Consider the following 13,681-nt stretch of genomic DNA (forward strand, 5'->3'; position numbering starts at 1 on the left):
GGTACATAACCCTTCTTTCAATCTTTCTCATTTATTTTCATGGTATTGGTTAAGTGCTTACTATATGCCATGCACTGTACTAAGTTCTGGAATAAATACAGGAAAATCAGTTTGGGCCTAGTCCATGCCCCACATGGGGCTCACAGTCTTAATCCCATTTTGCAGATGAGGTAACTGGGTCACATAGAAGTTAAGTGACTTGCTTAGCATCACACACTAATAAAGTGAAAGAGCCAGGATTAGAATCCAGGATCTTTTGACTCCCAGGTCTGTGCTCTATCCCCTAGACCACACTGATTCCCATCTCCATAACTCCATACTTTATTCTAGTGCCTGTCTCCCTTCACAGACTGCACTTTTCTTGAGGTCAAGGATTTATGTCTTCTACCTCCCCTGAACTCTCCCAAGTACTTAGTACAATATACTGCACACAATGCACATCAGCAAACACTACTGATTGATTGACAGCATGTTAACTGTGTCATCATTTTTCTGTAAATTAAATCAGTCCTGTCCCATTTGGAGCTCACAATCTAGGAGATAAGGGGATTAAGAAATATTATCCTCATTTGCACCTCTCAGGGTCGCATCTGGAGAGTTTCCAGTACTCTACCAGTCTTGACTCTGGGAGGGAGTGTCAAGCAGAGGCATATCCATTTCATTCCTAGCTTGGCCAGTAGCTAGGGAGTGGAAGGCAATCTGCTCCAAGTCAAAACTGACCTGTGCTGGGCAGCAGTGGCATGGGAGAGACTCAAGGGTGGAGACTCAGGTTTACTGCATGGAGGGAGGCAGTGGTAAACAACTCCCGTAGTTTTGCCAAGAAAACTCTATGGGTACACATCCCAAATGATTGCAGGTGAAGTGGGGCGTTCTGGGAGAGATGTATCCAAGGCGTCGCTATGGGTTGAACTTGACTCGACAGCATAAACAAAAACATGTTTAATTTTCTGTAAATTAAATCGGTCCTATCCCATGTGGAGCTCACTGAGAGATAGGGAGATTAAGATATATTATATCCATTTGACAGATGAGAAAACTGATGCATGCACTAGTTAAGTAATTAGTCAAAGTCAATGCACCCAGATCTTCTGATTCTTTGTCCATTGTTCTTTATTAGGCCATAGCGACTCTATTCTTTTAACATAGCACAATGGGGTGAGTCGATGTTGGGGCCCAGTGATCTCTGCCATCCTGGCAGCAAAGACCATGGAGACCAGATGGGAAATGACTGCACTGATGCTATTCAAGACTTGTAAAATGGGACCCAAATTTTAAAGCATTCATCTTTCACTTATTCCCACCCGACTCTGCAGGAAGTGGAAGGAAAAGGTGGAAAGGCTTGGGATATGTTCCCATTATCCTGATTTTCAAGTAAAAATGATATATGGTAGCTTAATCCAGAAGTATATTAAGGGGTTTAGTTGCAGAAAGTGTTTGGGAGTTGTTTGCGATGTATATTCGGAGACACTATTTAAAAAGGCGAACTCGATTTGGCTCTTTTGCACAAATTGCACAACACGATTCACTGAAGTAAAATACTTGGCTTTTGATTCTCCTTCTCTTTGCAAACCAATCTGAGGAATACAGAGGGAAAATAGGAGAACATATAGCTCTGTTGCTTTGTTGACTTAGGTTTTAAAAAAATTTTTATGTTTCTATTTCTAGTCAGATGGTTATGGAAATCTGCTTTGCTCACCTTCTGGGTTTCCAAGCTTTGATAGTGCTTGTTATTATTGAACTTTAGACACCATGCTAGGGTGCAATCTGGCAAGTGAGCACAGAATGAATTTCAATCTTCATGGTTGGAAGATGGACCCCTTCCTGCAAACAATTCCATACTTTAGGTCATGAAGGACTGAGTCATGTAGATGGTCTGTACAGGACCGGAAGTTTATCTCTAGACTGTAACCTCGCTGTGGGTAAAGAATGTGTCCATTCTATTGCTATATTGCATTTCCACAAGCACTTAGCCTAGAGCTTCACATACACTAATCTCTTAAAAAATGTGATTGACTAAATGACTGACTGACTGTAGCTAGGAAGCAAAGGAGGGAGTGAGTGAGAGAAGTCATTTCAAACATTTTTTTAGAAAGTGCAATAATGCATTCTGACTCCTTTCACCATATATACATTCAGGTTTTTCTCTTACTGATTTGTCTCTTGGAGTAAATTTTTAAAAGTGGACATCTTTAGAGGTGGAGATAGAAGAACTTTAAAAGGAAATGGTAAACCTAAAGTTCATTTAATAAAAACCATGAAAGTACCTGTCAAGATGTCCCAGGATCAAGGAGTCGGTGGCAGTTTCAAAAGTATAACTCATAGAGACCTTATGTTCAAGGAGGAAAAAGCTTCCCTTAATCTGCCATAAATGGTATTTTGAACTTTCAAGTCAGAGAGAAATAAAGCTGAGCTAAAGTCCTCTAGGAAGAACTTTGAGAATCTTTCCAACATCTGAAAATGAGTGGAGTTTTCCTCCAGATCTAATCTATTTGAATTTTACATAAACTTGCCTAGATCTGAAAGCATTTCACAGGTTGACCCTAGGGCCCCAGACACTTGAGTGAATAGATCTACTATTTGTTATTATTACTTTGGATCTAGTACATAAGTGCATTCTCTGAGTGAAGGGTTTCCAGAGACCAGAGTTCTAGTAACTTTATAGTAAAATTTGGTTTCCTGGAAAACTTTAAGATATTAGATTTCTCCACAATGCCAAGGCCAGAAGAATCAGTTGAAGATATCTGTGGTTGACTCTTTCCTCACATCCATCCAAGTGAAACTGAGCTATGTGAGAAGACAATTTTGGTTCAACTTATTTTATGCAACCATGCTTGTTTATCTCACAAAGGACTTGAAAGCTGCTGACAGACTATGCTTCAGCTCCATCAGGCAATTTTTTTTTTTCAGTTCAAAAGGCTGTGAGCAGCATCATGAAAAGTTCTTGAAGCATTTGTAGAGAAAGTGCTATCTACTGCTGATAAGGCTCTTGAGGCACATGCACTCACACACGCAAACACACAAAGCACACACAAAGATACACAGATGATTACAAACTGCTTCAGATGGAGAAGGAAATGCCATAAAAAATCTGATGTGAATTAAACCATACAGACAACCAAAGAATTCCATTAGTGATCCAACTTTTAATGCTAAATTATATTATTCAAACAGTACTCTATCCAGTGATGCCTAATCATGAAAGTCAATGTTTCCCTTTGGAAAGGGACAGAATGTGGTAAGAATGGGTCATTATGCTTCCTGCCAAATTAATGTTTTAAAAATCTGAGTGATGTTCAACCTGTATATTGAAGATAAAGTTCAGAAAAATGGGAAAATGATTTCAGAAGTTATATTCCATGAGAAACGTTGGTAGAAAACCTATTCCAGCAAATCAGGTGTCACTAATCCACAGTAAAATTGAATCATTTGAAATTGTCTTGGTAATCAAATCCTTTGGTTAGGTTTCTGATTCTTTTGTACCCATCTATATTCCTTCTCCAACTTACAGACTTTTTCCCATCTTCCTTCTGGTCTCTTATCCCACCCACCCACACACCCACCCACTACCAACCACCTTCCATACTCTCCCACCATCTTTTTCAACTACCAGTTGAAAAAACCTTAGCTCTAAATATTTACCTTTTCTCCCATTTCTTGCACCTCTCCTCTTTTTTTTAATTTTTGTCCTCTTTCCCTTCCATTTTCACTTGAATATTAAACCTTTCAGGGCAAGGATCCTGTCTATCAACTCTATTACATGGTTTTGTATTGAAAAGCAGCATGGCCTGGTGGAAAGAGCATGAACCTGGCAGTCAGAGGATCTGGAATTTATCCTAGCTCTCCCACTTGTTCCCTACACTGTAAGCTCCTTGTGAGCAGGGAATGTGTCTGTTATATTGTTATACTAAGTTCTCTACCAAGAACTTAGTACAGTGCTCTGTACACAGTAAGTGCTCAATAAATATGATTGACTACTGTGTGACCTTGGGCAAATCACTTACCTTCTCTGTGCCTCAGATATTTCATCCATTAAATGGGGATTAAATTCTATTCTCTTCTATGTAGAGAGTGAATGCCATGTGGGACAAGACCTGTGTCCAATCTAATTAACTTAAATCTATTCCAGAACTTAGTACACTTCTTGGCACATTAGTAAGCATTTAATAATGGTCATTAAGGCAATTGTGGTATGTAATTGCGGTAGAGAAGATGTGTGGCCTAGTGGCAAGAGCATGGGCTTGGGAGTCAGAGGACATGGGTTCTAGTCCTGGCTCCACCACTTGTCTGCTATGTGACCTTGGGCAAGTCACTTCACTTCTCTGTGCCTCAGTTACCTCATCTGTAAAATGGGGATTAAGACTGTGAGCCCAAGGTGGGACAACCCGATTACCTTCTATCTACCTTAGTGCGTAGAACAGTGCTTGGCACAGAGTAAGTGCTTAACAAATACCATCATTATTATTATTATTTGTTGAATGCAAAGCACTGTGTACTAAGGGCTGGGGTAGATACAAGATAATTAGGTCCCTCATGGGGCTCACAGTCTAAATAGGAGGGAGAATAGTTAGTTATTGGATCCCCATTTTGCAGAGGAGAGAACTGAGACACAGAGAAGTTAAGTGACTTGTCCAAGGTCACACAGCAGTTAAATAGTGGAGCCAGGATTAGAACTCAGATTCTCTGAATCCCAGGCCCTTGCTTCTTACACTGGGCCACGCTGGTTCCACTTGAGTTTGTAGAAAGGGAATGTTAACTGAAGTCCCTTAAAAATGTTCCCTACAGTGCTTTCAAGCATTCAAGTCTCATGTTCGGAAATTCTAGCTCAAGCAGCAATGCTATCAGTGTAGATCCAACCACTTGTCCTTTCCCACCTCAATTACTTCTTGCTGATCTCCCTGCTTCCTGTCTCTCCCAACTTCAGTCTATATTTCACTCTGCTGCCTGGATCACTTTTCAACAAAACTGTTCAGTCCCTGTTTCCTCACTCCACAAGAACCTCCAGTGGTTGCCCATCTACCTCCGCATCAAGCAGAAACTCCTTACTATAGCTTCTAAAAGCACTCAATCGCCTTGCGCCTTCCTACTTTACCTCCCTGATTTCCTACTACAAGAATCACTGTGGCCTGGAGAATTAGCTTGGTCTTCTGGATAGTGCAGAGGCTTGGTAGTCGGAGGACCGGGTTCTTGTCCTGCCTCTTCCACTTTGCTGTGTGACCTTGGCCAAGTCACTTAACTTCCCTGTGCCTCAGTTACCTCATCTGTAAAAAGGGGATTCATACTGAGAGCTCCAAGTGGGACATGGACTGTGTTCAACCTGATTAGCTTGTATCCACCCCAGCACTTAGTACAGTGCCTGGCACATAGTAAGTTCTTGAGATATACCACAAAAAAAGAATCCATCCCTCTACTTCACTCCTCTAGTGCCACTCCTAGTCAATGCACCTTTATCTCATCTATCTCACTGTGAGGTAGATGAGGAACCTGGAACTTTGCCCACATCCTGCCTCTGGCCTAGAATGTCCTTCCTCTTCATATCTGACAGATGATCACTCTCCCCACTTTCAAAACCTTATTACCAGTACATCTCCTCCAAGAGGTCTTCCCCAACTAAGCCCACACTTCCTCTTCCCTCACTCCCATCTGCCTCACCCTTGTGCCCTTTATTCACCCCTCACTCAACCCCACAGCACTTATGTATACATTCATTATTTATTTATAATAATTTTGTCTCCCTCTCTTGTCTGTAAGCACGTTGTGGTCTGGGAACATAGCTACCAATTCTATTATGTTGTCCTTTCCCGAGCCCTCAGTACAGTGCTCTGCACACTGTAATTGCTCAATAAATATGATTGATTGATTGAAATCTAATAGATGAAGAAATGCATAATGCAGTCACCATTTCAAAATAATTCAGTTAGTTGGAAGACATTTATTCTATTTTAGACAAAAAGGATTTGGTACCTATAAAGCTATGACTCAAGTGTTATATTTATTTGACTTATCATGATCAACCTATTTTCACCTCAAGAAATGTTTTTCCCTCCTAACTGACTGTTCCTCATTAACAGAGGAGGAGAAAAGAATCCAGAGGTGTTGTTATTTTTTTTTCTAACAGCTTCAGAAGTCTCCTAAAGCTAGCAGGTTTGGTAATTAGTCTGGGGTAGCTGGATCCATAGGGCTACATAGAGTAAAACCAGGTAGTGAGATGAGATTGTTGAAACCGTAGATTATTAAGACTTTGGGGAAAAAACAAATATTGAAAAATTTCTTTTATTATTCTAACATCTGCCCAGATGGGAGTGAAGACAGTCAACTTTAAATGTGCTGACTTCTGGGGTTTTCTTCAGAAAAGCCTCTGAGCCAATCTTCAACCACAGTCATTTCCCAAATTTTGAGCCTATTTATAGAGTTGTCCTCCTTGCTCCTTTGTCGTGAAAAAAAAGGAAAAAAACTTTGGTGGGTGAAGTATGCTTTTGCATACATGTTGTGCTGAATTGGCCACAGTATAATTGCTGCATGATGTGGAGTCTACAGCCTACTTGTGCATGCACAAACACACACACACACACACACACAGAGTCACATGCACACAGTTCTTTATTGTGCTGTCATATTTTATGTTTAGAATACCTGGAACTATTTTCATTTGCCTCCTTGGTTCACGATTCTTGCAAAACATTTGCTGGAAAAGAATAATTCCTTTCCTAAGAACGTTGCCCTATGCTCATCCATCACTGGCCATCAGTTCCCAGTTTTGTTTTCCAGCATTCTTTAAATTCATACTTTTTCCTCCTTCCTTATAGTCAATGCTGCCATCCAAGAACTTGACTTCATTCATTCAAATTAAACACATCACAGTCATATTCTTGGTTCCATCTCACTCTTTGAAATAACCACTGGTTTTATCCAACAGGGAACGGTGCTTAGTGAACATTTACTCATTTATCATTCTAAATCTGGCATCCACAGGGAGACAGAGTCAATGAGCAAATTGGAGTGGAGGTGGGTAGAATATAAGGCAAGAGTTCTTTCATTCCTTTTCCATTGTTACCACAGGTGGGGAAAGACTCCAAGAACCAGTCCTGCAGCACTTGTGTACGTATCCGTAATTTATTTGTGTTAATGTCTGTCTCCCCTTCCTGAATATAAGCTTGTCGTGGGCCAGGAATGTGTCTATTATATTGTGAAGTACTTTCCCAAGCACTTAGTACAGTGTCCTGAACACAGTAAGCACTTAATAAATATGATTCATTGATGTATCGTGCCCCTTGTGGAAATGAGCTCATTCTTGATAATTTTCCAGTTTTCCAAGATTATATCTCCAACCATGCTTTCATAACAGACCTGTCACCATCACCTGTGATATTTGACAAGCCTCCTGCCTAAGAGTGAAAGACTATACCCAGAGTGAAAGGGAAACCCTCTAACTTTTTACACACCCAATAGATCGAGGTCCCATCTAATGAAGATTCAGAGGACTAAATAAAGACCCAAGACTACTGCCTGGGAACACCTCACCTTTAAACCTTTCACATGAGAAGGTAGGTCTGACACACAGAATAAAAAATTAATTACCTCTTCTCTTGCTGGGTGAGGAGTGTGAATTTTAAACCAGGTTTTTAAATCCATGCCAAAGAGATCCTTGGCAAATTGTCTGCAATAGAACAGGTGTGTTAAATGGGGAGCAGGAGGAGGTCTCTCAGTCTTCCAGGAAGTCAGTCGTATTTATTAAGTACTTACTGTGTGCTGATCACTGTACTAAGCTCTTGGGAGAATACAGTATAACAAAATAACAGACACATTCCCTCCAAAAGGATGATCACTATTCAAGATGTATATACATTCTTTTTACATTTGTACTGGCTGACATCACAAGGAAGTGAGGTGTATAAGGTCCAAACTGCACTCACTGAATGGTCAGTTCTAAATATATGTCTCTTCCCTCATTTTTAATCTAAAGACTTGTGGAAGATTGCATTTCTGTTCTCTTTGTGCTGTTGTTTCAAAGCAATGGTTGCTTCAGGAAGTATGACATACTTTTTTATTTAATAATAAATGAGGTGGCATACTTGTGGCATATTTAATAAAATATCTGCAACATGAGCAATCTTCTTACAACTCCATTAATTAAAGATAACACCTGCTTCTACACGCTCTGTTACATTAGCTGTAAACCCACTCTTAAATAGTCACTCAAGGATAGGAATCATAAGAAATGAAAAGTTGCCCTATGCTATATAAGATAAAGTTCATTCTGTTCCCCATGTTAAACAGAATGACTAAGTGCTCATTAACGGTCATCTCCTTCCTAACCGCAAAAGAAGGGCAAATTTTGGCCACATTCAAATGGTCTGTAAAGAGTGGAGTAGTGATAAAATTCACAAAGAAGACAAAGTGTAGAAATATAGGAATGCAAAGAAAGGTACTAATCAGAAAAGGATATTAGGAAAATTAGGAAGATGGAGAAGATATTTAAGATCAAAGCAAAGTGAAATGAGGAAAACATTAATTTCTATTTACAAGTTGTCCAAGGCTGTGATAGGGTTATTTTATTTTGTACACACCACTTCCTCTCAGATTCCTCTCCCTTCCCATCCCCTCAGCACTGTACTCATCTGCTCAACTGTAAATATTTTCATTACCCTATTTATTTTGTTAATGAAATGTACATCGCCTGGATTCTATTTAGTTGCCATTGTTTTGACCAGATGTTCTTCCCCTTGACTCTATTTATTGCCATTGTTCTTGTCTGTCTGTCTCCCCCGATTAGACTGTAAACCCGTCAAACATCAGGGACTGTCTCTATCTGTTGCCGACTTGTTCATTCCAAGTGCTTAGTACAGTGCTCTGCACATAGTAAGCACTCAATAAATACTATTGAATGAATGAATGAATGAATGAATGAATGAAAGATTCCTTAGTAAGGGTAGTAACAGGATTAATTAAGGACACATTGGATTCAGTGCACTGTACTAGGTGCTTAAAGAGTAAAAAAAAATCAAGTGACACATTAATTGCCTTCAAATTTCTAATTTAGTCCTTAAATGAGAAGTGAGTTCCACTTAACTTCTTATAGTAAGATGACTACATACTCTTTCATTCATTCATTAATATTTATTGAGCGCTAACTATGTGCAGAGAACTGTACTAAGTGCTTGAGATGTACAATTCAACAACAGATAGAGACAATCCCTGCCCAATAACGCGATCACAGTCTAAACAGGGGAGACAGACAGCAAAGCAAAACAGAACAAAACAAAACAAAAGAATATTATCAAGATAAATTTAATCATATAGTATACATATCACTAACAAAATAAATAGGGTAATAAATAATATATACAAATGAGCACAGTGCTGAGGGGAGGGGAAGGGGGAAAAACAGAGAACAGGAGTTGGGGAATGGGGAGAGGAGGGGAGGGGAGCAGAAGGAAGGGGGTGGCTCGGTCTGGGAAGGCTCCTGGAGGAGTTGAGCTCTCAGTAGGGCTTTGAAAAGGGGAAGAGAGTTAGTTTGGCAGATGTGTGGAGGGAGGGCATTCCAGGACAGTGGGAGGACATGGGCCAGGGGTCGATAGTGGGATAGGCGCGAATGGGGGACTATGAGGAGGTGAGCGGCAGAGGAGCAGAGTGTATGGGATGGGCAGTAGAAAGAGAGAAGGGAGGAGAAGTAGGAGGGGGCAAGGTGATGGAGAGCTTTGAAGCCAAGAGTGAGGAGATTTTGTTTCGTGCGGAGGTTGATAGGCAACCACTGGAGGTTTTTAAGGAGGAGAGTGACATGCCCAGAGCATTTCTGTAGGAAGATGATCCGGGTAGTGAAATGAAGAATAGACTGGAGTGGGGAGAGAGAGACAGGAGGAAGGGAGATCAGAGAGAAGGCTGACACAATATCCAGTTGGAATATTATGAGAGCTTGTACCAGCATGGTAGCAGTTCGGAGGGAGGAAAGGGAGGATCTTGGTGATATTTTGAAGGTGAGACCAGTAGGTGTTGGTGGTGGATTGGATGTGTGGGGTGAATGAGAGAGCAGAGTCAAGGATGATACTAAGGTTGCGGGCCTGTTAGACGGGAAGGATGGTAGTGCTGTCCACAGTGCCGGGGAAGTCAGGGAGCAGACAGGGTTTGGTAAAGAAGATAAGGAGCTCAGTTTTAGACATGTTGAGTTTTAGGTGGTGGGCAAACATCCAGGTGGAGATGACCTGGAGGCAGGAGGAGATACAAACCTGGAGGGACGGGAAGAGAACAGGGGAGGAGATGTAGATTTTAGTCTAGAAGGTATTTATTTTCTCGGGTCCTCATTTATTGCTTGGAACCCCTATAAACTGGCAGTAATAGAAAATGTTACATAATAATAATACTAATTTCACTATTTGTTAAGCACTTAGTATGTGCCAGGCACTTTACTAAGCGTTGCGGAGGATACAAGCAAATTGGGTTGGTTATAGTACCTGTCAGTTACCTCCTCTGTAAAATGGAGATTAAGAGTGTGAGCCTCATGTGGGACAGGGACTGTTTCCCAACCTGATTATTTTGTACCTACCCCAGCGCTTAGAACAGTGTTGGGCACATATTAAGTGCTTAACAAATACCATCATTATTATTATTATTAGTTGAGCAATTTTGAAAGATGTGATCATCATCTTCCAACATATAGTATGCTCTGTCTTAGTCATAGAAGATGTCCTATTTCTATGTTGAATCCTTCCCTCTGCTGCACACTTTGGAATGGTCACTTCTTAAAAGACACACCACTTTAGAGGTCAAGGGGGGACTTTCAGACAAAGCCCAGCCCTGGGACTTAAAAGCATAAATGCTGCCTTGAAACTGCATTTTTGTATTTGGATATGGCAAACCTGAATAGACATATTTTTCTTGGAAGAAAGAAGCAGACAGCCATGTGTTCTCATTATTATTACGATATATTTAGATGTGTTCCTTTCATTGGCAAAATATCCCACCTACCTTCCTGAAAGGAATAGTGCTTGTGTTCTTCCTGTATTAAAAAGGAAGATAAAAGTTGAAAAAGATTGATCTGTTCTGATAAAACACAAATGAGGACTAAACAAATCTGTTCACAGAACTGCACAAACATTTTTTCCCTTTCTGTGATAAAGACAGTTAATAGCAACCTTTAAATCACTCATCAGTACATCAATGGTACTAAAGCTACCATGCTTTGCTTTTGAAAACACCAGTTCCTGTATAATGGCTTAGCATTGTTTAACTATTGTCCATGAAGGACTGTGTTTACTCTTAGAAAGAGTGAAGAACCTGTCTGCAGAGGACAGATTATTATTATGACTCATGAAAATCAATTAAGAACTTCCTTTCTAAATAGCTTTCCTGAACAATAGCAAATCCATTAAATTTATGAAATCACCATCTCCTTGTTTCATGCCACAAAAAGTCTCTCCATTACAAACTTGCAAAGACTGGCCTAGCTCTTGAAGCAGCCTGCTGGAAGTCACTTTTCCTATAGAAGACCCAGTCCTCAAATATGCCTATAGGGACTTGGAGAGGGAAGAAGGGAAAGAGGGAAGGATGGAGGAAAAGAGGGATAGAGAGAAAGCAGGAGGAAGAGACAGAGGGAGGGAAAAAGAAAGGGGAGGAGAGAGAGAAAGAGGGATAGGGAGAAAGAGTAAGAAAGAGAAAGGGAAGTAGTAAGAGAGGGATAGAGAGAAATAGGAAGGAAAAGGCAGAGGGAGTGAAAGAGAGAGAGATGGAAAGAGGGAAAAAGGGAAAAAGAGACAGGAAGGGAGTGATAGAGGGAGGGAGGAAATAGAGAGAGAGAGAAAGAGGGAGGAAGAGACAGAGGGAGGGGGAAAAAGAAAAAGGGAGGGAGTGAGAGAAAGAGGAATAAAGAGGAAGAGACAGAGTGAGGGGGAGAAAGAGAAAGGAAGAGAAATAAAGAGGAATAAAAAGAAAAAAAGAGGAAGAGACAGAGGGAGGGGGAGAAAGAGGGAGGAAGGGAGGGAAACTGGCTTCTAATTCAGTAGCCCTTTGTGGGGTCAAATTAGCAAATTAGGGGCCTTCCACCTGAGAAATAGCGGGGCATAGTGGATAGGGCAAGGGCCTGGGAGTCAGAAGGTCATGGGTTCTAATCCCCACTCTGCTATTTATCTGATGTGTGAACCTGGGCCAGTCACTTCACTTCTCTGTGCCTCAGTTACCTCATATATAAAATGGGGATTGAGACTGTGAGCCCAACATGGGGCAGGGACTGTGTTCAACCCGATTTACTTGTATCCACCCCAATGCTTAGTATAGCCCATGGCACATAGTAAGTGCTTAACAGATGTTATTATTATTACTACTAATTATCATTCCATCATGTACCCCCACCCATGGTGCCCACTTATTTCCCTGCTATGCTGCACATGACTGACTGGGTTGGGCCTTGCAATAAAAGGAGGGAGCTACAAACCGCATTGTTTCCCCATGGCCTAGATTGGGTCCCATGTTTAGACTGTGAGCCTGTTATTGGACAGGGATTATCTCTGTTGCTGAATTGTATACTCCAAATGCTTAGTACAGTGCTCTGCACATTGTAAGCACTCAATAAATACTATTGAATGAATGAATGAGGATGATGATGATTGTGGTATTTGTTATGTGCTTACTATGTGCCAGGCACTGTTCTAAGTGCTGGGGTACAAACCCCCAAATCAGGTTGGACATAGTCGCTGACCTATATGAGACTTGCCATCTTTATTCCTTATATTAAAGATGAGGGAACTGAGGCCCAGAGAAGGCAATCTTTTCATCCTCTCATAAGTTATGGGCAGGTTTTTTCAGCTTGTGGAGGATTTTACAACTGTGAGTATCTTTGACTAGTGAGAAAATATATGCATCAGGTAAGGATAGGATTGGATGGGCTTAATAATAATAATTATAATGATACTTATTAAGTTCTTACTATGTGCCAAACACTGCATTAAGTGCTGGGGTAGATACAAGGTAGCCAAGTTGGACATAGTCCCAGTCCCACATGGGGCTCACAGTTTTAATCCTCATTTTTACAGATGAGGTAAATGACGTGAATGACCTGCCTCAGGTCACACAGAGCAATATTTGCTGAGCATTAACTACTTCTTCAGCCCTGTACTATGAACTGGGGTCAAAAAGCAGCATGGCTCAGTGGAAAGAGCATGGGTTTGGGAGTCAGAGGTCATGCGTTCTAATCTTGGCTCCGCCGCTTGACAGGTGTGTGACTTTGGGTAAGTCACTTCACTTCTCTGTGCCTCAATTACTTCATCTGTAAAATGGGGATTAAGACTGTGAGTCCCACGTGGGACAACCTGATCACTTTGTATCCCCCCTAGCACTTAGAACAGTGCTTTGCACATAGTAAGTGTTTAACAAATACCATCTTTATTATTATTATAAGATAATCAGGTCAGACCATCCCTCGTGGGAATCACAATCTAAGTAGAAAGAACAGTTATCCAGTCCCCATTTTTTGGATCAAGAAACTGGGTCACAGAGAAGTTAAATGACTTTCCCTAGCTCACATGCAACAGGCAAATGGTAGTGCTGAAATTACAACCCTGGTCCTCTGACTCCCAGACCCGTGTTCAAGCCACTAAGCCATTCTGCTGCTATGTCTCACTGACTGAAGGTGTGTCTCATTATGTCTTTAAAACATTTATTGGCATGTACTGATTTGTGCTTGCCCTTTTCAGTT

General features: G+C 40.9%; 1 non-coding gene across 1 annotated transcript; it reads left to right on the forward strand.

Moving 5' to 3' along the window:
* The first annotated feature begins 572 nt into the window (after positions 1 to 572).
* LOC114812324 lies at positions 573 to 710 on the forward strand. The gene has a single exon (XR_003759980.1). It is a non-coding gene; the product is annotated as a small nucleolar RNA SNORA7 (small nucleolar RNA).
* Positions 711 to 13,681: the final 12,971 nt, after the last annotated feature.

The sequence above is a fragment of the Ornithorhynchus anatinus genome, chromosome 5 (assembly GCF_004115215.2).
Source record: "Ornithorhynchus anatinus isolate Pmale09 chromosome 5, mOrnAna1.pri.v4, whole genome shotgun sequence".
Taxonomy (NCBI): domain Eukaryota; kingdom Metazoa; phylum Chordata; class Mammalia; order Monotremata; family Ornithorhynchidae; genus Ornithorhynchus; species Ornithorhynchus anatinus.